At 40.9% G+C, this 26,452-nt stretch overlaps 1 protein-coding gene across 13 annotated transcripts in view; it reads right to left on the reverse strand.

The window, feature by feature from the left end:
• ARVCF (ARVCF delta catenin family member) overlaps positions 1-26,452 on the reverse strand; it is a 770,059-nt gene that overhangs the window by 622,692 nt on the left and 120,915 nt on the right. For all 13 annotated transcript variants that reach the window (XM_056532559.1, XM_056532540.1, XM_056532522.1 and 10 more), the window contains exon 2: positions 6,550-6,597. The gene's annotated coding sequence lies outside the window, so the exon portion shown is untranslated. The remainder of the gene's footprint in view (positions 1-6,549; positions 6,598-26,452) is intronic.

The raw sequence follows: 26,452 nt of genomic DNA on the forward strand, positions 1-26,452 counted from the left end.
GCACGCCTTTATGAAAACTAACCATTAACATCTTATAGAACATGTTGTCCAGCGCTTCCAAGGCCATGCTGCTTATGATAAGCCCCACCCACTTGCTTTAATAAAGGAGGGCACGTTTGCGCCAAAATGTGCACAAACGTTTTGAGAGATGTAATAGCTTAAAATTTACTATAGAATGTTGTTTTCGTTGCGTGGTAGCTGACACATGGGAAATATCCCAACAGTAACTAGAGTAGGCAAAATATTCCATTCATCAAGCCATCTATTTATATACAAAACCCAGACTATTCAACTCTACAGTAAACAGAGATGACAAGATTGGAAAAGATTATCATCCATCCTCACAAAGTAAATGAGTTTAAAATCCCTTAAAAGACAAGCATGTTATATGCATTATACTCATCTAGCTAGATCGACTTGAGATCTCCAGTAGTAGCCAGTTGTGAAATCTGGACGTGAAGATTTAGGTCAAAATGTAAATAATAGACTATAAAGGATCCAAGAATTACGGAGCTCTGAACATCTATATCATGTGACAACATATGGAGTTAAAAATAACTTTTTACTTACTGTTGAGGGAGTCACATTTTTTGTAGGACAAAACCATTCCAGGAAATATTTGTGGGTTAAAAGTGGAAATATAACCCAGGGAGGTTTAATTTTTTGTGGCTGTGGTAAAGATTGCATAGTTTTTGTAATGTTTTACTGGCTTAAAAAGATAAGTTCAGGGTAGATTAGATATTGTACTTGTATTGTGTTATTAAAAAAAAATTGGCATGGATCTGAAAAAATGGAGTAGGAAAATGCAAAAGTGTACTTGGACTTTACTTGGACTTTACTTGAACTATGTAGGTTCCAGAGGAAGCTTTTCATGGCTTGCAAAAAAAAAAAAGAAGCCATCGTTTTAGGATTCCAGTTGGTAGTCCTATTAGTGACAGCCTTTTTTTAATTTTTTAATTTTTAATTTTTTTGCTGTGCAAGTTTTTAGCCGTGCACACCTCCCTGTTAACAGGAGATTTTTTTAAATTGATAGTGGATCATGCATGTCATCCAGTCAGAGGCTATATGCCCAGCAAAGGTAAGTGGAATGAGCGTGTTAGGGTCCCATCCGAAGTGAGGCCTCCTCCGCGTGGTGCATGGGGGACACGTTTTGATCAAAAAGTGCGCTAAGAGCCTCCATTTTTTGACCATGAGTGCTGCTGAAATCTTTTTTTGTATGGCTATAGAATTTTTATCGGTCTTGAAGACTACAAGGGAGGAAATGCATTTTTGATGTAATAAATTACATGGTATTGATTATATTTCACATTTGTTTCATTAAAAAAAATTCAGTCCAATAACGCTTAGAAATTCTTCAAAACTTGTTGTGAATTTAAAAACACAGAAAAAAACAACACTTAAGACTCCTTAATGCTAAGTTAAATAGTGTGTTATTGTGGATCAATCTTGTCATGTTCAGGAGGGATAAAGAAGGGCAGGGAAATATGGCATAGCATGGCATGCCATCTGTAATTGTCTTTCATTATTGTGTCCTTATCATTACTCTTCAGTAATAGAGAAACAATTAGCAGGGGTGATATCTTCCCTATAAATCTTTTCCCCTGCACTTTAATCCATTATTGATTGTGACTGAGAACTAATTTGAGTCGAAAGGCCTTAACTGGCACAAATGCCCCCAATCTGATTTAAGAATGATCATTTTATTACCCAACAATTTCTTAACACACTCACATTATATATATATATATATATATATATATATATATACACATACATATATATATATACACACACACATATATATATATATATATATATTTGTATGCATGCTGAAGAGCATGCTCAAAACTCTATCACTATATCATCAAAACATAATTTCTATATTATCTATCTATACAGAATGTGGATTCTGGTTTCAAGTAATTGAAGACTAAACATGCACACCTGCCTGAACATTTTTGTTCCTAGGAGTCCTCCTGTTAAACAACCACACTTTACCCTCTTGGGCTTCTGTAATACACTGCTCAAAAAAATAAAGGGAACACTAAGATCTGAATGAATGAACTAATTGTATGTAATACTTTCGTCTTTACATAGTTGAATGTGCTGACAACAAAACCCCACAAAAATGATCAATGGAAATCAAATTTATCAACCCATTGAGGTCTGGATATGGAGTCACACTCAAAATCTAAGTGGAAAACCACACTACAGGCTCATCCAACTTTGATGTAGTGTCCTTAAAACAAGTCAAAATGAGGCTCAGTAGTGTGTGTGGCCTCCACTTGAAAGTATGACCTCCCTACAACTCCTGGGCATGCTCCTGATGAGGTGGCAGATGGTCTCCTGAGGGATGTCCTCCCAGACCTGGACTAAAGCATCTGCCTGGACTAAAGCATCCAACTCCTGGACAGTCTGTGGTGCAAAGTGGCGTTGGTGGATGGAGCGAGACATAGTGGGAGATTTATCAAAACCTGTGTAGAGGAAGAATGGTGCAGTTGCCGATAACAACCAATCAGATCGCTTCTCTCATTTTTCTAAGGCCTTTTTAAAATGAAATAAGCACTCTGATTGGTTGCTATGGGCAACTGCACCACTGCTCCTCTACCCAGGTTTTGATAAATCTCCCTCATGTGCTCAATCGGATTTAGGTTCCGGGCAGGCCAGTCCATAGCATTAAGCCTTCCTCTTGCAGGAACTGTAGCATATGGTCTCACAAAGGGTCTGAGGATCTCATCTGAGTAACTAATGGCAGTCAGGCTACCTCTGGCAAGCACATGGAGGGCTGTGCTGCCCCCCAAAGAAATGCCACCCGACACCATTATTGACCCACCGCCAAACTGGTCATGCTGGAGGATGTTGCAGGCAGCAGAACATTCTCCACGGCATCTCCAGACTCTGCAGTCACCTCTGTCACATGTGCTCAGTGTGAACCTGCTTTCATCAGTGAAGAGCACAGGGCGCCAGTGGTGAATTTGCCAATCTTGGTGTTCTCTGGCAAATGCTAAACATCCTGCACAGTGTTGGGCTGTAAGCACAACCCCCACCTGTGGACATTGGGCCCTCATACCACCCTCATGAAGTCTATTTCTAACCGTTTGGACACATGCACATTTGTGGCCTGCTGGTGGTCATTTTGCAGAGCTCTGGCAGTGCTCCTCCTGCTCCTCCTTGCACAAAGGAGGAGGTAGCAGTCCTGCTGCTGGGTTGTTCCCCTTCTACGGCCTCCTCCACGTCTCCTGTTGTACTGGCCTGTCTCCTGGTAGCGCCTTCATGCTCTGGACACTACGCTGACAGACACAGCAAACCTTCTTGCCACAGCTCGCATTGATGTGCCATCCTGGATGAGCTGCACTACTGAGCCACTTGTGTGGGTTGTAGACTCCGTCTCATGCTACCACTAGAGTGGAAGCACCGCCAGCATTCAAAAGTGGCCAAAACATCAGCCAGGAAGCATAGAAACTGAGAAGTGGTCTGTGGTCACCACCTGCAGAACCACTCCTTTATTGGGGGTGTCTTGCTAATTGCCCCTAATTTCCACCTTTTCTCTGTTCCATTTGCACAACAGCATGTGAAACTGATTGTCAAAGTCTCAAGTGACGGACCCTACCATAGACTTGCATTGAGGGGGCAGGGCGTGACGTCACACGAGGCGGAGTCATGACATCACGCCCATCCGCCATTGTGGTCGGGCTCCGAAGCCTCCAGCATTGCCGGTGTGAGGTGGAAGCCGTACAGGTGGGTGCAGAAGCAGAGATCCCGGGGGCCCACAGCAGCGGGACCTCGGCGATCTGACATCTTATCCCCTATCCTTTGGATAGGGGATAAGATGTCTAGGGGTGTGGAGTACCCCTTTAACTTTTGTTATTGACCAAATACTTATTTTCTCCATAATTTGCAAATAAATTCTTTAAAAATCAGACAATGTGATTTTATGGATTTTTTTTTCTCATGTCTCTCATAGTTGAGGTATACCTATGATGAAAATGACAGGCCTCTCACATTTTTAAGTGGGAGAACTTGCACAATTGGTGGCTGACTAATACTTTTTGCCCCACTGTACATGTGATCTAGGCCTGAAATCACTGATGGTTTTAGAAGGCCTACTTACTGAATTCTGGCTGTAAAACCTCCTTAAAGGGGTATTCCAGGATTTTTTTTTTATTCAACTATGCTACAGGGGCTGTAAAGTTAGTGTAGTTCAGAATATAGTGTCTGTACCTGTGTGTGACGGTTTTCTCACAATTCTTCTGTGATTTTCACCCCATTATTTATTTTTTAACAGCATACAAAATTACTTGTCTCAGATTTTGCCACGTTGCAATGCGGCCGAGACCTGACTCACTAGTCTGCTGATGACAGGGAGCCTGTCTGCTTCAATGGGTGGAGCGATCGCTTGGTGGGAGAGAGATCAATCTATAACTAATACAACAGCTGTAGGCACCCTGATTGAAAACCACAGGTCTTTTGAATGAATGGATTGAGCTCCTTTATGTTTCAATGGGTGGGGTGGCTGATGTGTGGGAGGGAGGAAAATGGAATTCTGGGATTTGTAGGCAAAGAAGAATACTCAAAAAGGAAATACCAGTTCACAAAAAGCTAGCCACAGTATTATGGTAATCTCACAACATAGCCATTTAGCCGAAGACAAGCGCAGATCCTTCCTAAGCATGTCCATTACTGCCTGCAAGGTACGTATTAAAATCATCTTATGGTGGATAACCCCTTTAAAATTGCTTGCATTTTGCCATATATATGTATGTATCTACCTGAATAACTGCATATAGAAAATATAAGATGACCCATTTGTTCTTTTTGCTGGAGAAACTATTTCCCTGACTTATTTTTGGATAGTGCACAGTATTTCTGGCATTGTTTTTTTGTCCCCTAAAACTGTATCTTAGCTAGTGGAGCAACATTTTTTGTCTTCATTTGTAAATCACCAATGAAATCCAATAAAGCAATTAATTGGGATGTCCATTATGGTCCTTATACATGGGCAAATATGAGCTCTAAAAGTCAATCAGCAGTCAATAAAATGAGTCTTCACATGGCAATATTATTGGGATTAAAAAGTTGCTCAAACAATTGCTGTGTTTGTGTGCTGGTCACTCCTATTATTGTCAGCAGTACATTTATAGCGTACACATGGAGATGTACAGTCGACTAACAATGATTTATTTATAGGGCAATACGATCTCAATGATTAGACAAATGAGCATTTGTTGATTTGGGGGCTTATCACTGTTTTATTTTTTTTATATGGGGAAAACCCATTAAGCTGATAATTGTCACATGTAATAAGGCATTTTATATGCAGCTTGCAGCTATTAAGAGTTGGCAACATACCTAAACCACATTTAGCAAACATAAATACAGATCACTGGAGCGATGCACAAAAAAGTAACATACATTAACAAATATCTTTTCCCTCCAAAACATCCCATTAAAGGGGTACTCCACTGGCCAGCATTCGGAAAATTTTGTTCCGCAGCGCACACAGCATTTGGAACTAAATGTTCTGAATGCTGGCCAGTGGAGTACCCTTTTAAACACACAGGTAAAAAACTGAAACACAAGCAAAAGATTACTTACAAAAAAAAAAATTCCATCAGCGGGGATTCTGAACTATTTCTACATCATAAGAACCTAGAAATCCATGGTTCTGAGAATGTTAAGATACATATGCATAAGCAAAGTTGTTCTTATGAATTCTCAGAGCTGTGGTCTTTCAGAGCAGCAGTTCTGCATATTTCAGCTCAACGGGCAGAATGCTCACAAGCTATGAAGCCTTCCTTGACAGCATGAGCCAAAGCACCTGCATATAAAGGACTGAATTAGCCATCAACCGTTGGTAGGAAACAAGAAAGATCTTTTGGCCAATACCTCGATATCATTTAAAAAAAAATAGTTATGTATTGGAAAACAGCTGACAAAATGGAAAAATAGAGATTTAAAAAGTTCACTAATAAAACAAATACAAGGGGTTTTATATAAAAATAAAATGATTCTGCAGAGGCTGGAGGTATTGTATTTACTCCACACCTCTTGAAGCTGAGCTGAACGGGTCTGTTGCACAACAGACACCCAAGGATCTCGACAGATCCCATTGACTGTTGATGGGGTCAGTGGGGTTTTTGTTTGGTGTTTGTAGGATCTAAGGGGAGACTAAAATGACTGCCTGCTGTATTTAAACAGAGTCTGGGAAAGGAGTTCCCTTAACAGAGCGGTAATGTGAAGTTAGCATAAAAAAGAGAGACAGGAAACATATCATCCATTATATACAATAGTGGACTGATCATTTAGGCAACTCTCACAGGTCCACTGTGAAATACTGCACTTACTAAGTTGTGATTTCTTCCCTATTATGGCTGGCCTTTAAAGAATACATTAGAGCACAGATCAATCCCTTTAAACCTACTGGGCATGCAAAAGAGAAAAACAATGGCACTGTTATCTTTGCTCGGTGGCAGAACTGGGATGGAGATTATGATCAATTTCACAGACTGCAGTGTTTTATTTTAGTGGTAAAACAAAAAATGCTCTTACCGTAACAGTTGTCTTGTCAATCTTCCATGACCGGCCAGCAAAGTGAACCTAAGGCAAATAATACATACAATTCAGCGTCAAATAGACTTATAGCAAGATTGACTTATAGAGTTATAGAGTAAAAGACTTATAGAGCAATGTTATATGGCTTTTCACTTTAATCATGTTCACATACAGTAAAATATTTTTTTGAGCAATATACAGCATAAAAAATGTCTGTTTCCAGTTGATTCTTCTTTTTAAAAATTCAGCTCAGTATGTGTTGCACTTGCCCGACCGAACAGTCCACAGGCATTCCAACAAAATAAAGACACATGCATATACACTTAGTAGCAATGAATGACTGTCATGCCCCATCCCATAGACTTGCAATGAGGGGCGTGGTGTGACATTACGAGGGGGCAAGGCTGTGACGTCACGAGCCTCAGCGACTGCACTCAGCGTTCGGAACAAAATGCTCAGAACGCTGTGGCAGTGGAATACCCCTTTAAGTACAGAAAAGGATGTATTTTATATGGTATTTATTATAAGTAGCAGAACAAACCTCAAAATTTGAATTTGCATATCTGGAACTATTTACTAATATGCACTTTCTTATTTCTGTTCACTTTGCTTATGTTGCCTACGAACAAGTGAAACTTTCAAGTGTGCAGGTAAGGACTAGCACTGACAAATAAGTGATATTTCATTGTTTTCTGTCACAAAACAGCATTAACAAGGCTTCATCCCTCATAAGACTGAGGCTAGAATGAAATGATTTTGTGCACATCCAGGCAATGAAACTTTTTCTTCCTTTGGGTTTATAACTCAAGCTAGAAAGGAGAATTGCAATATACTGATTTAAATGAAAAGCTGGGAAGACTTTAGGAACGGAACATTATTAAGACAATAAACTTTTCTGTGTAAAAACATCAAAAATGCCTTAGAACTCACCTACAATAATGGAATCAACAAAAGTAATATTCTGCCATAGCCAATATACAGCATTTATTTACATCAAAAGAAGAAAAAGAAGGAAATAACATAGTAAAAAATCGAATGCTAATATTAACTATGTACTGATTTTAGACTTGTTGTACAACAAATATGGGGTTACAGAGCAGCTCCCTATACAATTCTTTATGGTATGAGCAAACAACGATAAAAACCAGAAAATCCCTACAGGGTTTACAAGAGCAACGCTATAAGGTCTGTGCATGGAGAATGGAAAAGATACTCAAGTTAATAAATATACACTTCACTGAAGTAGGTATTCCTAATGGGGGAATCTACTTAAACTGTCTAATTCTTACACAATGCAAACGTATATGGCAGACTTCTGATATACCAGTTTTATCACGGTGGATTTCTTAGAGAGTCTAGTCCTCACCCTATAGTTTTAGTTAATACCAACTATTAGTTGGCTTGTTTTAGGCAAAATTTTGCTGCTGTTGCTTTCTAAGGTGTGTGTGTATTCTGTGTGTGTAGTGTATGGAGCCATCATAGATGCTAGGCTCCACACACCAGCTCATGGACCACTGAAAATTACTGACGAATACTGCAGAGCAGAAATCTGGCAAAAAATGCCACATGTAACTTATATGAAGACCAGAAACAGTGCTACCCCTCATGTACACACAATAAACAGCTAATCTTGAAAAGTTGCTTAAAATGACAGTCACTTTAACCAGTGATTCACAACCAGTGTGCCATGGCATTCCCACACCCAAGTTGACGACCGGAAAAAAAAAAATTTGTCTCTGCATCTCTAGCAGATGCACCACCACGGCTGCCAGAAGTACCTTCCACTAGGCAGGACACTTCCTTCCAGATCACTGCTGGAGGGATGAGACATAAACCCTGAATGTGATTACTACTGAAGGGGGGGGGGGGGGTTGTAGATGTGAGTCAGTATGATTACTGCTGGAGAGGGGGAATTAGCTCTGTTAAAAATATAACCCACAATGCAAAAAGCTTCCCACAAGTGAGGCGCCTGTCAAAGTCTTGCATGAGGACAGTGAGGTAATGTCGGATGTTGTGACATAATTAGTCTTCCTAAGATGAGCAGCTGGTGTTTAAAGTTTTTAATTCCGGTGTTACTTAGTTAATAGGTATTGGGCCTCATTTACTTAGAATGGAGTGTAATTTTCTTTGTGGGTTTTTGTTTCCGACAGGTATTTTTCACCAGTATTTACTACTGTATCTTAAATGGATATTTTCCCTACAATTTGCTTTCTTTACACATATTCTGAGCTGTCGGGTTTTCCAGTGCTCAAATCCACCACATTTTATGAAGAAACATTAGTAAATTTGTAGGTTTCTTTAAAAAATGTCGTTTTTTTGGGAAACACACCTTTTTGTAGGGTTTTCTGACTAAAGTGGAGAGTTAGTAGGATAATTTTGATTTTTTGTCAGAAATTCTGGCGCATGACACATGTGACACAAAAAACCATACTAAATCTACTCAGCGGATCCGCTGACAAAGGCCCCTAAAGTGCTGCCCTCTTTGTGCCTGCTAATAGCGGCAATCCGCCGCTACCAGCAGACACACTGCGATGTGCGAGTTACCCTGCAGTGTACTCACACACATCGCGGCCGCTCTCTGTGTAGCTCAGGGAGCCGGGGGAGCGGCCGCGATGTGCAGGATGTGCGGATACACTGCGACTCGCACATCACAGTGTGTCTGCTGGTAGTGGCGGATTGCCGCTATAAGCAGGCACAAAGAGGGCAGCACTTTAGGGGCCTTTGTCAGCGGATCCGCAGCTGCGGATCCGCTGACAAATACCCCCGTGTGAACGCACCCTAAATGAGGCATTGTGCATTACTTGAAAATAATTATTTGGTAGGGGTACCCCAGGAGAAAAAAATCTACCTGAGTGCCCTGAGGCTAAGAAGGTTGGAAACCACTGGTTTTTACTATACCTACATTCACCTGACAAACAGTATATATGCCTTATGGTAAATATGATATTTTAATATGATAATCCTTGTGTGATGTGTCTGCCATTCCTGCAAAGTTGCCTATTTATAAACTGGTATCAGTCACTTTTTTAGTCGCTATTACTAGGCGGATTTCCCTACTTACACAGTACACTCCCTTACATCCACTTACTAGTTCTATTCCTTGGTGTTATTCCTTCCCACATATTCTATTCCTTGTCATGCTACAAATATCTTTGTCCCCACCGCTACAGCTACATGCATATTGACTTGACAGCTAGTGCTGTCTGACTGCAATACTATCAATAACTATAGTAGCAGTAGCTAAGGCACTGTTCACTTAGGTGAAGATGAGGACATGAAGCAGACCAAAAACAACAGTAGGAGTTCAAAAAATGTGTTCTTTCCTTGAACCACATAATAAAAATAAACATCTTAAGCCTCTTAAATTCAATCATGTTAAATTACATATTGCTGGTCCTGAAGGTCACGTCTTTAAACCTACATTTAACATGGCTTTAAATCACTGCCACTGTAAGTAAACATAGGTCATAGTATATCATCCGGACACAATTTCATTGGACAAACCAGAAGGAAATGACTCGTGGTAAATCAGCAGCAATAAATGTGGAATGTTTTTACTTTCCTACACCCCCTCCAAGCTGTTTTTGTGTAGCTAAAACAACAAGAAGGAATAAAGACAGCTTAGAATTACAAAATATAGGTTTGAAGCTAACCTCTAGTTTGTGTGGGAAGCCAAGTTAATTATGCTTCAAGGCACAATAGAAAAAATAACTCAGGTAAAAGTTACAATCTGTATTTCTTTTGAAAGATTTGTGAAATCCAAAACTTGGCCACAGCGTTTCATATTCTAGATTATTTATGTTTTTGTGGATTTTTTGCAAACTGTTATCACTGGTTTTCATTTTGTGATGAATGCAAGCTTGTGGCTACAAGTAAAGGCACAGAAAGTACATTTGTACTGAAAAATAAAACAAAATTATGCACTGAGGTAAAGAAAAGCTCCAGTTATGATATGATTTTACATTGACGGTGATCCTTAACGACCACGAATGTATTTTTACATCCGTTTTTGGCTCCCGATTTGTGGAGCGCGCTTCTTATCTGTGGGGTCCTGGTTGCTATCAGCAACCGGGACCTGCGGCTAATACCGGACATCGCCGATCGGGCTGATGTCCGGTATTAACCCTTTAGATGCCGCTATCAAAGTTGATCGCGGTGTCTAAAATGGGAGGATATGCTGACTGTTAGCTCAGCGAAGCTGTTTGGGACCGGTGAAATTGTGGCATCCCGAAGGAGCTGAGAGGACAGCGGGAGGTTCCCTACCTGGCTCCACGCTGTCCGATCGGCATTTAATTGCCTTGAGCAATCGAGCACAGATAACACTGATCAATGCTATGGCATAGCATTGATCAGAGCCTGCAATCAGTGTAATGCATGTTATAGTCCCCTATGGTGGCTATAACACTGCAAAAAAAAAAAAAAAAAGTGTAAAAAATAAAGTAAAAAAAATTGATTTAACCCCTTTCATTAAAAAAAGTTTGAATCACCCCCCTTTTCCCATTTATAAAAAAAAACTGTAAAAAAAATAAAAAAATAAACATATGTGATATCGCCACATGCGTAAATGTCGGAACTATAAAAATATATTGTTAATTAAACCGCGCGGTCAATGGCGTACGCGCAAAAAAATTCCAAAATAGCATATTTTTGGTCACTTTTATACCAGAAAAAAAATGAATAAAAGCGATAAAAAGACAAATCAAAACAAAAATGGTACTGATAAAAACTTCAGATCACGGTGCAAAATATGAGCCCTCATACTGCCCCGTACGCGGAAAAATAAAAAAGTTATAGGGGTCAGAAGAAGACAATTTTAAACATATTAATTTTGTTGCATGTAGTTGTTACGCCGAGTGCTCCGGGTCCCTGCTCCTCCCCGGAGCGCTCGCGGCGTTCCCCTCTCTGCAGCGCCCTGGTCAGACCCGCTGACCGGGAGCGCTGCACCGACACTGCCGACGGGGATGCGATTTGCATAGCGGGACGCGCCCACTCGCGGATCGCATCCCAATCCACTTACCTGTCCCGGTCCCCGGTTGTCACGTCCTGGCACGCGCGGCTCCGCTCCCTAGGGCGCGCGTGCGCCAGCTCTCTAAGATTTAAAGGGCCAGTGCACCAATGATTGGTGCCTGGCCCAATCAGTCTAATTAGCTCCCACCTGCTCCACGCCTTTATAACCTCACTTCCCCTTCCCAGCATTGCCGGATCTTGTTGCCCTTGTGCCTAGTGAAAGCGTTTCCTGTGATTGCCTTACCAGTGTTTCCAGACCTTCTGCTGTTACCATTGACTACGAACCTTGCCGCCTGCCCTGACCTTCTGCTACGTCTGACCACGCCTCTATCTAGTCCTTTTGTCCCACGCCTTCTCAGCAGTCAGCGAGGTTGAGCCGTTACTGGTGGATACGACCTGGTTGCTACCGCCGTAGCAAGACCATCCCGCTTTGTGGCGGGCTCTGGTGAATACCAGTAGCAACTTAGAACCGGTCCACCGGTACGGTCCACGCCAATCCCTCGCTGACACAGAGGATCCACATCCAGCCTGCCAAATCCTAACAGTAGTTATGATTAGAGATGAGTGAAGTTACAGTAATTTGATTTGTCACTTTTACCTGCATAAATTAGTTCAGCTTTCAGGTGCTTGGGTGGGCTGGAGACTCTCTCCTAGGACTGTATCCACCTTTTCCAGCCCACTGGAGCACCTGAAAGCTGAACTAATTTATGCAGGCTAAAGTCAGCAACTGCCGAGCCGAGATGTTCGTGACGAATTGAATTACTGTAACTTCGCTCATCTCTAGTTATGATATTTTCCAGACGTACGACAAAATCAAACCTATATAAGTAGGGTATCATTTTAATCATATGGACCTACACAATAAAGATAAAGTGTCATTTTTACCAAAAATATTTACTGCATAGAAACCGAAGCCCCCAAAAGTTACAAAATTGTTTTTTTTCTTCAATTTTGTTGCACAATTATAATTTTTTCTGTTTCGCAGTAGATTTTTGGGTAAAATGACTGATATCATTACAAAGCAGAATTGGTGGCACCAAAAAATTCATCATCGTGAATTTTTAGGGGCAAAATTGAAAGGGTTATAATTTTTAAAAAGTGAGGAGGAAAAAACAAGTGCAAAAATGGAAAAATGCTTGGTCCTTAAAGGGTTAAAGGGATATTTCCAACATCTAAATTTATCCCCTACCCAAAGAATAGGGAATAACAAGCTGATTGATGGAGGTCCGATCACTGGAACCCCCCACCAATCCCAAGAATGAAGGGAAATTTTCTCCTGAATAAATGGAGTAGAGCATGTGTGCATGGCCAGTGCTCCAGTCATTGTTTATTGGGGTTCCAAACATTAAAGGTAGCTGAGCTCTGCAATGTACAGAAGCCACTTAAAAATGAATGAAGTGCTGGCTTTGCAGGTGCTCTGTGCTCCATCCATTTGGGGGACAATTTTTTTTTCATTATAGGAATCCTCGTCTTCCCAGTGGTCAGACCCTCATCGATCAGCTAATTACCTACCATGTGGATAGGGATTAACTCTTGTTGTCGGAAATGGAGTCATCTATATAATAGCAGCATAGGATGGAGACAAGTTTGTACATCCCGCCATATATATTCATCAGTCCAGGCCACCTTCTTCCATTTTTCCACGGTCGAGTTCTGATGCTCATAAGCCCATTGTTGCTGCTTTTGTCAGAGGACAGGATCAACAAGGGTACTCTGACCAATCTACAACAGCACAGCTGCATATAATGTATAATGCAATGCATGCTCTGATACATACCACAGCCAGTGTTAACTTTTTCAGTAATTTGTGATATAGTAGCTGTTCTGTAGGATCACATCACATGGGTGAGTCTTTTCTTTCCATAGGTATTAATGAGCCTTGGGTGCCCATAAAATTGTCGTGACTACCCCTATGTCCTTTCTTTCTTTCTTTGACCACTTTTGGTAAGCACTAACCATTGAATACCTGGAACACCCCACAAGACTTTGCGATTTTGTGATGTTCTGACCAAGTCATCTAGCCATTGCAATTTGGTCAATTTATTCTGCTTTCAATACACCAACTTTAAAGGGGTATTCCAGGAATAAAAGGCAGCGCCCTCCTTGTCTCCACATTGGGTGTGGTATTACAACTTCAATTAATTCAAACTCATCCCTTGTGAGTCCCAGGGCAATATTCAATTTAAAAACCCATTGGAGGGTTGACCTCCTCGGGGACAAATACCCTATATTAACGTCCAACTAAAAACAAACTTTATTGGTATGCTCTAAAATTTATTGAGTGAATGAAAACAAATAGTGGATTAAAATTCAGAGATCTCACTATATTTGCTAGCTTTAGTTAGCTCTTCTAGGAGCTTTATCTCATGTAGAGAGTCAGTCCAAAACTGGCCAGTATTGTCTCACTTCACTACATATATATTTTTGACACCATTTTAAAGGTTGCAATTACACTTTATAGTGCAATTTATTGTGTGCTGAACTGCTGCACCTCAGGATTCCAATATCCTTTAAAGAAGCTCTACCGGTGGTCTCAAATGCCCTCCATTTATTGTTATGCACTGTTAATGAATAGCGCTATGGTGGGTCTCTGATATTCACCATACACTGTACAGTGCTATCACTGCTTCAATGCAACTTGGATATTCTTGGGGGGTCTCTCATACCCTCCACTAAATGCCTGTGGTACTTTAAGGAGTACTGATCTGTGTCACGCGACCGCACTTCCGTATTTGCGTCTTGACTAATTCTCGCGCTAGTCCTCGTGCTGTCGGCAGACTTAGTAATTCTGAGTAAGTTATCAAGGAACTGCGCATGATCGTACCTCCCATGCACACCCCCTCCCATAGACTTGCATTGAGGGGGCAAGGAGTGACGTCACACGGGGGCAGAGTCATGACATCACCATACTCCGGCCTCGTGGTTGTCACGCTGCACACTCGGAGCCTCCAGCGCTGTGGAGAGATCGCTAAGGTGGGTGCTGAATGACAGATTGCGAGGGTCCCCAGCGGCGGGACCTCTGCTATCAGACATCTTATCCCCTATCTTTTGGATAGGGGATTGGATGTATTAGGGCCAGAGTACCCCTTTAAGTAATGACTTTTCACTTCACAGCTTCCAGCTCTTATCAGCTGCATTGATAATATTTACAGGCTGATAATTCTACTCAGTTAGGTTTCTTTAGCTTTTTAATGAACAGCTGTGTTCAGTGCTGGGCTCTTCTATCCAGTAAAAAAAAAAACAAAAAAAAAAAAAAAAAAAAAAAAAAAACAAGACATCATAACAAAATTGACAATAGTTGATCCACCCCATCTGTATGGTGGTTTATATAGGGCCAAATTTCCCAATCTTTCTGAATCCACTTCTATATTTGGCTCAAAAACTGCAGCGGTAGTTCTCTAAAAAAAACTGCTGCGTGAGTTTCCAGCAAAAAATACATATGTGAACATACCCATAAATCTGCTTCTATGTGGTTTGTGTGGGTAAGGGCAGCCGTCACAGATGGGATGGATCAGTTATTTTTGTTACAGGTTTTTATTTTTTTACTGGATAGAAGAGCCCAGCATTGTTGCAGCTTTTTTTTTTCTTATTTATTTATTTTTTTACTTTTCTTTGTCCATTTTCTTTTTTGTTCTTTGGTCTAGTGACATATGCCTATTAAAGTGTCAGGCCCTTGAATACAGTTAAAGGGGTATTCTGGCCATAGACAAAAGACCCGCACCAGCTCAACACCCCCCCCCCCCCCTCCCGCGATCTCTGTGCAGCACCCACATTATGCCGGGCTGCTGCTCCAGTATGTTTGCAAACATAGTTGCAGAACCGTACAATAAGTAAAACAAGGAAAGGGGAAATGTAAAATAAAGTTGCCACAGTCGATGCTGTAAATTGTACAATCAGTAGAAGCACAGTACATCTGCAAACATATTGGGTACATATTTTTCCTGAAGCTTTATTCTTGTTCTATAATATATATACTGTAAGGAGTGAGCCTTCAAAACTAGGGAAGAAACAAAACAGCCCTGAGTGCATAGTCTGGAAAGTGAGTGCCCACAGGTAAATGTAATGCTGTCTTTGATCAGTTCAATCTACTATGTACAATACAAATGGCATTTCAAGAGTAGTAATTGCTAAACACATCTAGCATATTAAGTACAGTATATTCTGCAGCATATTGTATTGAATTACAGTATATTCAACCAGGACCAACCTGATTTGTTCAACTCTTTACTAACCTTTTCCTTTTAATATAGTCCACTTTTTAATACTATTTACGGTTTACTTATAGATATATTCTACATAAAACAACAAAAGAATTTTTGTAAGTTCTCCCAGTATACCTTATTTGTATGTTACAGCTTGAATAAAGATTTGTCTGGGAACTGTACTTCTTTAAAAAAAAAAAAAAAAAAAATCCAAAAAAAGAAATATACCAAAATGCCAGGTAGCAAGACAGCACGGCATTATTCAGGGAGCAGTGGAGCGAGTTTTGAGTCCATGGACAAGGTTGCCCAGCAAGAGACTGAGAACACTTTTTATTTCTATTCTGAGCCTACCCCTCCAAAGTACATGTCATATACTGTAGCTAAAACCATTTGCGAAAAATAGAATAAGTTAGAATTGCCAATAAATGTTGCATCAGCGCCATTTAATGATTGTAATCCAGCTAAAGTGTAATAAAAAGCTCACTGTCAAAACACACAAAAACAATATCTATAAAGCATTTTAGTGAAAGAATATTAATTAAAATCTCATTATTTAAAACACAAACACTTTGCACTTATGACCCCTTCTGACATAATTTATTATATTCATCAAGAGTTCCAGGGCTATGTGGCCCCTCTACACGACATATTGTAGCCCCATTTTAAACTAAGCAGAATATAAGATGTTACTAAGCAGTTTAGAATACCAAGGAGTCAGCGAAATAGCTATAAGGTGTTGTAGAGCAAGAAATTACAGCTGGATCATGCTACCTAAAGGGCTCATAGACCTCTTCCTCATAACACCAGTTGTACAATAAATAGACTGAGAAGATGTGTGGCAACAACATATAGTAACTTAAAGGGTACCTCTCATCAAAAAAACGTTTGAGATATTATAGATTAATGTATGCAGAATAACTTCACAATTGCATGTTATTAAAAAATATGCTTCTTTCTATTTAATTCTACACTTTGAAGAAATGACCTCTAGGGGTCTCCCTACCAGTCCTGGCAGCAAGCATTTCAGACTCATGCTGGAGTCCTAAACACTACGAGCTGCCAGTCTGCTTTGTTCACAAAGGATAACACTCAGAGCTGCCAGCCTGCTTTGTTCACAGCCTGTTTGGCTGTGAACAAAGCAGGCTGGCAGCTCTGAGTGTTCAGGACTCCAGCATGAGTCAGAAATGCTTGCTGACAGGACTGATCGGGAAATATACAATAGAAAGAAGCATATTTTTCATTAACATGCTATTGGAAAGTTATTCAACATTCATTAATCTAAAATATATCAAAAGTTTATTTGATGAGAGGTACCCTTTAATATTTATGTACTGACTAGTATGTACATAGGTCTAACTATAGATTGGCCTACTCCTGTTATTAATATTTTAATGATAATTTACTGTTATGGGAATACCTTTAGTAGCTAAATTACATTTAACTTAAAGAAATAACATACTCTTTAATGGACTATTTATATAGTGTGGCTGTTGATGGTTTAATCTATTTACTGAAGCAATTAATGTGTATTGGCTTAATGTATTCCTATGAGAAGGCGGCCAATAGAGAAAAATACAATAAAATGCTATAAGACTAATTTACAGATTACCGTTTAGCCACTAAAGCCTAAAATACTGAGACAATTTTCTGACTGATTAAATTAATTCATTCATTCCCTTGATGTATGTTTTTCTAAAGCATAAGGTTACTATAGGATCAATGTTCTAAACACCTGTTTTACAGATCTTTATACACAGAATACACTAAAAAGTAATAAAAATAAGGATTATTTGAAAAATCGAGAATTTCATATTCAAAAGATAAATTTAGCAATTTTGCTACCGAAACCTTTAAATGGTTTTGCTCTCCCCACTAAGCCCATAATTTAACCCCTTACATTAATAGCAATTGCATTACCTTTGTGGTTTACAGGGAGAAAGGGGTTACTCTGTAAGATCATTTGGAATGCTGACACCATGTCAGCCAGGGGCCTAACAAGGCATTACATGGTGAAAGTTATCAAAACAGGAGGGGAAAAGCAATGGCAGAATTGCAATTGTTGTTCCATCCCCTCTCCCAACAAATCAATAATGGTTATATAATACATTACATATTATGTTATAGTGGGGTCTAAATGCCCAGAATATTACCAATTAAAACTTATCAAGTCTCTGTGACATGTCAAAAGTTTTCTCAAAGATAATTTTAAGTCATTAAGGGGTAATTAATGTAGGTTTGAGCTGCTGTGGGTGTTTTGCACAGTGGAATTTCCGCAGCAGAAAATTTGCAGCAGAACTCACTGAGGTCAATGTAATCTGCTGAAGATTTTCAGCTGTGGAAAGTCGCTCGTAGCCTATGAACATACCCTTACACAACAGTAAAGTTTAGGCACACAGCTATATTACAATGTTTGGTGTGGATTCACAGTACAGCTCCTACAATTTTTTATAGGGCTATAATATCTTGAAATACCTAAAATTTTTCAAGGAGGCAAACAAACAGAGGTGTTTTCTCTGACATTACATGCCATAGTCTCCCCTAGAAGCAAGTGTTTTAGGGACACTCCACTAGTAGCACATGGAGTGCTCAGGGACTCTGTGCCACTATATGGTACCTCTGTGAGCAGTACCCTTCTTATGGAACTGTATTGAGTTTAAAGGGGTACTCCACTGGAAAAAAATGTTTAAGATTAAAGATTTGTAAATTGCTTCTATTTAAAAATCGTAATCATTCCAGCTGCTATATTCTCCACAGGAAGTTCTTTTCTTTTTGTATTTCCTTTCTGTTTGACCACACTGCTCTATGCTGACACCTCTGTCCATTTTAGGAACTGTCCAGAGCAGGAGAGATTTGCTATGGGGATTTGCAGCACTGTGGTCAGACAGAGAGGAAATTCAACAAAGAAAGAACTACCTGTGGAGAATAAGGCAACTGATAAGTGCTGGAAGGATTAAGATTTTTAAATAGAAATAATTTACAAATCTGTTTAACTTTCTGTCACCAGTTGATTTAAAAAAAAAGTTTTCCAGTGGAGTACCTCTTTAACCTTTTCAGGACGTAGGGCGTATGCATACGCCCTGCATCCCGAGTCCTTAAGCATGTAGGGTGTCCCGGCACATCGCCCACCCCAAATGGCCCCCCCATGTCGGCGATCGCAGAAAATCGCATGTCAATTCACACATGCGATTTTCTGCTATTCCGGGCTGCTCGGGTCTTTGGTGACCCGATCGCCCGGAAAATAGGGATGATGGGAGCTGTCAGTGACAGCCCCGATCATCCTGAGGGATAGGATCGAGATTGCAGTGCTGCGATCTCCTCCTATCCCCTGCCATTAGTCAGAAATGAATTCTGACCAATGGCAACGCATTAAAAGGGTGTTGCCACGGAAACCCCCCGCTCTGCCCACCCCTGGATGTCGGGCAGAACGGGGGGAGATGGCGGCGGGTACCTGAACAGAAGATGCCGTGGGGACCGCCGATCATCGGTGGAGACTGCGGAGATCAGCGGCGCAGGTAGGAAGGTGATGGTGGGGGGGGGGGGGGGAAGGAAGGGGGCAGTAAAGCGATCTTTACTGCTGCCCTTCTAGTGGTTGCCAAACTGCAACTCCCAGCATGCCCAGACAGCCAAAGCCTGTCTGAGCATGCTAGGAGTTGTGGTTTTGCAACATCTGGAGGGTCACAGTTTGGAGACCACTATTACAGTGGTGCCCAAACGGTGGCCCTCCAGATGTTGCCAAACTACAACTCTCAGCATGCCTAGACTGCCCAGGCATTCTGGGAGTTTTAGTTCTGTAATATCTGTTCCTTCAGATTTTGCAATTTTCATGAAAATTGCTGCTCTACTTTGAAGCCCTCTAATTTTTTCAAAAAGTAAAAATATGTCCATTCTATGATGCCAACATAAAGTAGACATATTGTATTTGTGAATCAATATAAAATGTATAAAATGTATTTTGAATATCCATTTTCCTTACAAGCAGAGAGCTTCAAATTTAGAAAAATGCCAAATTTTCTAAATTTACATGAAATTTGGGGATTTTTCACCAAGAAAGGATGCAAGTAACGCCGAAAATTTACCACCAAAATAAAGAAGAATATGTCCCGATAAAACAGTCTCAGAATCAGAATAATGGATAAAAGCATCCCAGAGTTATTAATGCTTAAAGTGACGGTGGTCAGAAATACAAAAAAGGCCTGCGTCCTTAAGGGGTTAAGGGTAGTCAGGTCAGACCCCCAAAAACTGGGCAAAATACAAACACCTTGCAAAGTGTTTTGCTATTTGAAACTTTTCTTTAAATAGAAACATCAGGACATTATAAATTGTCTTGATTTTTCTAGGGTTTAAAACTCAATTTATTCCAAATAAATTCTAGAAAGTTTATTAACTTTTAACAGACAGTCTAGGCAGCTTCTATAAGACATTTTGAAAGGCTTGTGTATTTTCTAAAACCATTTTAAGCTTGGCTAGCAGAGGGGAAAAGACAAAACACCGCAAAGCTGGAGAATGTTTTTATCTGCTTGACTGAGCATGGAACTAATGAGGACAAAGCTCTCCATTGTGAGGCTACCTCCAGAATTTACCTGTGCCTAGTACAGTCAGTCGGATTAGCAGCTCTCTCTCTCTGTGGGTTTAGCACGCAGAATTTTACTCAGGAAACGTTATTTGCAGGATCATTTTCCTGCGTTGCAAAAATAACTAGGAAATGGTTCACAAAATACAGAAAATATGGTTTATCACTATTCATGTATAAAAACAATGTCCCTAAAATAATAATAAAAGCATCTTATTATCCAAACACATAGTATGTATATACAATAATATATAACAACACTAATACCAAAAACATTTAACTATTGCAAAGCTGCCATAATTTTGTCCTAAATAACATTACCAACTGATAAAACTGCTAGAACTACTAGTAATGTAGATACTCTCATCTTGGATGCCCATCACACACAACAACTCTTTGGGGGTGTCATAAGCGGTGCTCCGGCCGGACATTTCGGACGTGAGCGCAGTCTCCCCCGCAGTTTCCCGGCAGGGCTGGGATTCGAATCGGGGGAGGGACGCACGCGCATGCGAGTCCCAGCCCGTCACTCACCACCGTCCCCGGCCTCTGTCCCTCAGCTCCGCCGGAGCTGTGAAATTTAAAGGGCCAGTGCGCCTGTAATTAGTAGTATCACCTGCACCTTTTTTATAAGTTCTAGCTCCTCCTTAGCACCCCTGCCGAATCTTTGTTTGCCCTGCGCCTTAGAGAAAGCACTTCTAGTTATTCCTTGCCATGTACCAGACCTCAGTATTCCGTGACCCGACCATGTTTCTAGCCACCAGCCTATTGACCTTCTGCTACCCTACTGACTACGCTCCTGTGCCGCCTGCCCGACTACGTCTTGCCTATTCCTTTGGTACCACGCTTCACCTCAGCCGCCTGTGTGGTCGAGTCATGCCAGGGGTAGCGACCTGGGTGTCGCCTGCCGCAGCAAGTTCAACTCGCTTTGCGGCGAGCTCTGGTGAAAACCAGTGGCACCTTAGACTCCTTTCCTTGGCACGACCCACATCATCTGCCACACAGGTCCAGCGGATCTACTACTTCACCTGCTCCAGACTACCATGGAACTACGGATCTACTACTGCCTGGGTACCTGCCGTCTGCGGTGAGTCTTACAGGGGGAGTCATAACTCAGTTTTTCAGTTGATGCAAGTTTTATAGCATAGATCCATATAAAAATATAATATGGATACTAGATTTATGGGAATAGAATGTTGGTCTAGGCATTTATTATGACGGCCATATTGGAGTCAAGAAGGAATTTTTCCTCTGTTATGGCCTCTGCCACTATAGGTTGAACTTGATGGTCTTTCATTAGCCTTATAAACTATGTACATATATGCAACCAAGGACAAATTTTGCACTGATTTTTTTTAATTGTTGATCTGTTTAATAAATACAAAATACAGCAACTTTGTAAATATAGTTTTCATGAGATATTTCCTGTTCTCTTGGGGGTAAAGATAACAGCAGGGGGGATGTTGCACACCAACTGAGATAGTAGATAGGGGAGAAAGAAAGATTGGAAAGAGCAGAGAATCATATAGGCTGTGTACATGTTGGATTAGGTAATGTGGATGTCGTCTCCTGGGTAGACAGGAACACCGTATAAATTGCAGTCCAAACAGCATGGAATATGTTTAACTGACCTGACAGTTTTATTGTCAGGTTGAGGTACAGAACATAAAATATAACAAATAAAACCCTAAGCCTGTCCGGCTCTAACTAAACAGCAGGAAACCTCACTAACCAAGTGCCGGCCTAATACTGGGCACCAAACAAAATAGCAAAGTCCATACCACTTGAAGTGCTCTCACAGGCTCCATGCAGATAACCTGTTCCCAGGCTGAGAGAGAGCTGTGTCTGCATTCTCAGCATTAAATCGGGCTAGCACACCTGAGGAGTGATTACCTGACAGCCCAAAACCAGGACTGTCCGGATGGAGTGGGGGCCCACCCTTCTCTCCCTACTCCAGCAACACAGGCCCTAAAAAGCCGGGTTTTATACAAACCCGAATTGCAGAGTCGTCTGCATAGACCTCTGCTGAACATTTCCCTGGTTGGTTTTTAAATGACAAGTGAGGAACCTTGGGCAAACATAGACCCCGCCCACTACTACTCCAGACACTCTGTCACAATGTATACATCCCAAAGCAAGAAAACTTTTTAATGGAGTCCATTGCATGCTGGGAGTTGTAGTTTTGCATCAGCTATCGATAGAAGATGATCGACAGCCACCCTCTGGCTGCCATGGCAATGGATCTTCAAACCACTAATCCACCAACAACTCTGCTCTAGACCCTGTATCTTACGTGTTCATAGAGGCATATTAAGGTTTCACAGCAACCACTGCTTCCGGCTAATATCGGTGGCCTCTTGTTATTAAAATCAGCCAAAGGCCCCAGGTATGGAGTGGGCTTGAGTCCCAAGTCCTCTCCAAATTTCCTTCACAGCATCATTCAACGTTCATGTATACCCTAATGCGTGAAGGGGCTAAATAGCCCTAAGATTCATAACCTGCCTTGGTACTCCACACATAGCATTAATAACCTTGGTCAACCTCCTCTGCACTCCAGTTCAGCAATGTCACTCTTACATACAAGGGCCCAAAATTATGACCTTTATTGCTATGCCACTGACTCTACGATTACTACACTGCTCAAAAAAATAAAGGGAACACTTAAACAACACAATGTAACACCAAGTCAATCACACTTCTGTGAAATCACACTGTCCACTCAGGAAGCAACACTGACTGACAATCAATTTCACATGCTGTTGTGCAAATGGAACAGACAACAGGTGGAAATTATAGTCAATTAGCAAGACTCCTCCAATAAAGGAGTGGTTTTGCAGGTGGTGACCACAGACCACTTCTCAGTTCCTATGCTTCCTGGCTGATGTTTTGGTCACTTTTGAATGCTGGCGGTGCTTTCACTCTAGTAATGGCATGAGATGGAGTCTACAACCCACACAAGTGGCTCAGGTAGTACGGCTTATCAAAGATAGCACATCAATGCAAGCTGTGGCAAGAAGGTTTGCTGTGTCTGTCAGCATAGTGTCCAGAGCATGGAGGCACTACCAGGAGAAAAGCCAGTACATAAGGAGATGTGGAGGAGGTCATAGGAGGGCAACAACCCAGCAGTAGGACCGCTACATCCGCCTTTGTGCAAGGAGGAGCAGGAGGAGCACTGCCAGAGCCCTGCAAAATGACCTCCAGCAGGCCACAAATGTGCATGTGTCTACTCAAATGGTCAGAAACAGACTCCATGAGGATGGTATGAGGGCCCGACATCCACAGGTGGGGGTTGTGCTTACAGCCAGACACCGTGCAGGATGTTTGGCATTTGCCAGAGAACACCAAGATTGGCAAATTCGCCACTGGCGCCCGGTGCTCTTCACAGAGGAAAGCAGGTTTACACTAAGCACATGTGACAGACATGACAGAGTCTGGAGACACCGTTGAGAACATTATGCTGCCTGCAACATCCTCCAGCATGACTGGTTTGGCAGTGGGTCAGTAATGGTGTGGGGTGGCATTTCTTTGGGGGGCCGCAAAGCCCTCCTTGTGATTGCCAGAGGTAGCCTGACTGCCATTAGGTACCGAGATGAGATCCTCAGACCTCTTGTGAGACCATGTGCTGGTGCGGTTTGCCCTGGGTTCCTCTTAATGCAAGACAATGCTAGACCTCATGTGGCTGGAGTGTGTTAGCAGTTTCTGCAAGAGGAAGGCATTGATGCTATGGACTGGCAAGCCCGTTCCCCAGACCTGAATCCGATTGAGCACATCTGGGACATCATGTCTCGCTCCATCCACCAATGCCACTTGCACCACAGACTGTCCAGGAGTTGCCCAGGCATTATAGGGAGGTCATACGGGCACGTGGAGGCCACACACACTACTGAGCCTCATTCTGACTTGTTTTAAGGACATTACATCAAAGTTGGATGAGCCTGTAGTGTGGTTTTCCACTTTGATTTTGTGTGTGACTCCATATCCAGACCTCCATGGGTTGATAAATTTGATTTCCATTGATAATTATTGTGTGATTTTGTTGTCAGCACATTCTACTATGTTAAGACAAAAGTATTTCATACGACTAGTTCATTCATTCAGATCTAGTATGTGTTATCTTAGTGTTCCCTTTATTTTTTTGAGCAGTGTATATTTTTTCATTATACTCAAGCCTTGGCCTCTACTGGAATATCTTCACTTTAAAGGAAGCAAATTATCCTAAACACATATTTTTATATCTGTGGGTAACATCTATTTTTTACTTTCTATTGGAACAGTTAGATTTTTCTAAATTCTACAAACGGTGCTGAATAATACGCGAACAGCAAAGCTTTAAAAGTTAAAACTGGTATATCAATATTAGTGAAAACCCTTCTCTATGTGATACGATTTGCTGCATTTGATCATCACCATAATCTGCGTTTCTAAGCTTGTAAAGATGAAAAATTTTAACTTTGCCTTTGGCAAGTTTGTCTATCACCACAGAGATTTCAGAAGAGGGGCAAGAAGCTGCCTCCAGTTCTATGTATGATTTATCGTAATCTCATAACTTGCTGTTTATGTTCAATTGACATTCTAGGGATTTTATGTTACTGACTGAAAAAAGTGCAAATGCTCCTTTAACCCCTTAAGGACCATGCCCATTTTCACCTTAAGGACCAGAGCATTTTTTGCACATCTGACCACTGTCACTTTAAACATTAATAACTCTGGGATGCTTTTACTTATGAATTTGATTCCGAGAATGTTTTTTCGTGACATATTCTACTTTAACATAGTGGTAAATTTTCATCTACACTGGCATAATTCCAAAATTTCATGAAAAATTTGAAAATTTTAAATTTTTTTAAAAACTTTGAAGCTCTCTGCTTGTAAGGAAAATAGACATACCAAAATAAATTATATATTGATTCACATATAAAATATGTCTATTTTATGCTTGCATCATAAAGTTGACATGTTTTTACTTCAAAGTTCAGCAGCAATTTTCAAATTTTTCACAAAATTTTCAAAAGTTTTAAAGTGAAATTGAGGGGCCTTCATTTTAGAAATACCCCATAAATGACCCCATTATAAAAATTGCACCCCTCAAAGTATATAAAATGACATTCAGAAAGTTTGTTAACCCTTTAGGTGTTTCACAGCAATAGCAGCAAAGTAAAAGAGAAAATTCAACACTAACATGTTCTTGTAGACCCAGTTTCTGAATTTTTACAAGGGATAAAAGCCCCAAAAATGTGTAACCCAAATTACTTTTTGTGAACATAAAGTGCTCTGTGGGTGCACTGGAGGGCTCAGAAGCGAAGGAGCGACAATGGGATTTTGGAGAGTGAATTTTGCTGAAATGGGGAAATGTAGCATTTAGGAAGCCCCTATGGTGCCATAACAGAAAAAAAAAAACACATGGCATACTATTTTGGAAACTACACCCCTTAAGGAACGTAACAAGGGGTACAGTGAGCCTTTACACCCCACAGGTGTTTTATGACTTTTCGGTAATGTCGGATGTATAAATTAATGTGTTTTTTCCCCCCCCAAATTTACAATTTTCACAAGAGGTAATAGGAGAAAATGCCCCCCCAAATTTGTAACCCCATCCCTTCTGAGTATGGAAATACCCCACGTGTGGACATCAAGTGCACTGCGGGCACACTACAATGCTCAGAAGAGAAGGAGCAACATTTGGCTTTTTGAACGCAAATTTTGCTGAAATTGTTTTTGGGGACATGCCGCATTTAGGAATCCCCTATGGTGCCAGAACAGTAAAAAAAAAACAGCCCCACATGGCACACTATTTGGAAAACAACACTCCTAAAGGAACGTAACAAGGGGTACAGTGAGCCTTAACACCCCACAGACTAAGTTCAGCTAAAGTTGAACGTGAAAATAAAAAATTAAGATTTTTTTTTACTAAAATGCTGCTGTTACCCCAAACTTTTCATTTTCACAAGGGGTAATAGGACAAAAAGCCTCCCAAAATTTTTAACTCCATTTCTTCTGAGTATGGAAATACCCCATATGTGGATGTAAAGTGCTCTGCAGGCGAACTGCAATACTCAGAAGAGGAGCGCCACTGGGATTTTGGAGAGACAATTTGTTTGGAATGGAAGGGCCATGTGCGTTTACA

This window comes from Hyla sarda, chromosome 1, assembly GCF_029499605.1.
Source record: "Hyla sarda isolate aHylSar1 chromosome 1, aHylSar1.hap1, whole genome shotgun sequence".
Classification (NCBI taxonomy): domain Eukaryota; kingdom Metazoa; phylum Chordata; class Amphibia; order Anura; family Hylidae; genus Hyla; species Hyla sarda.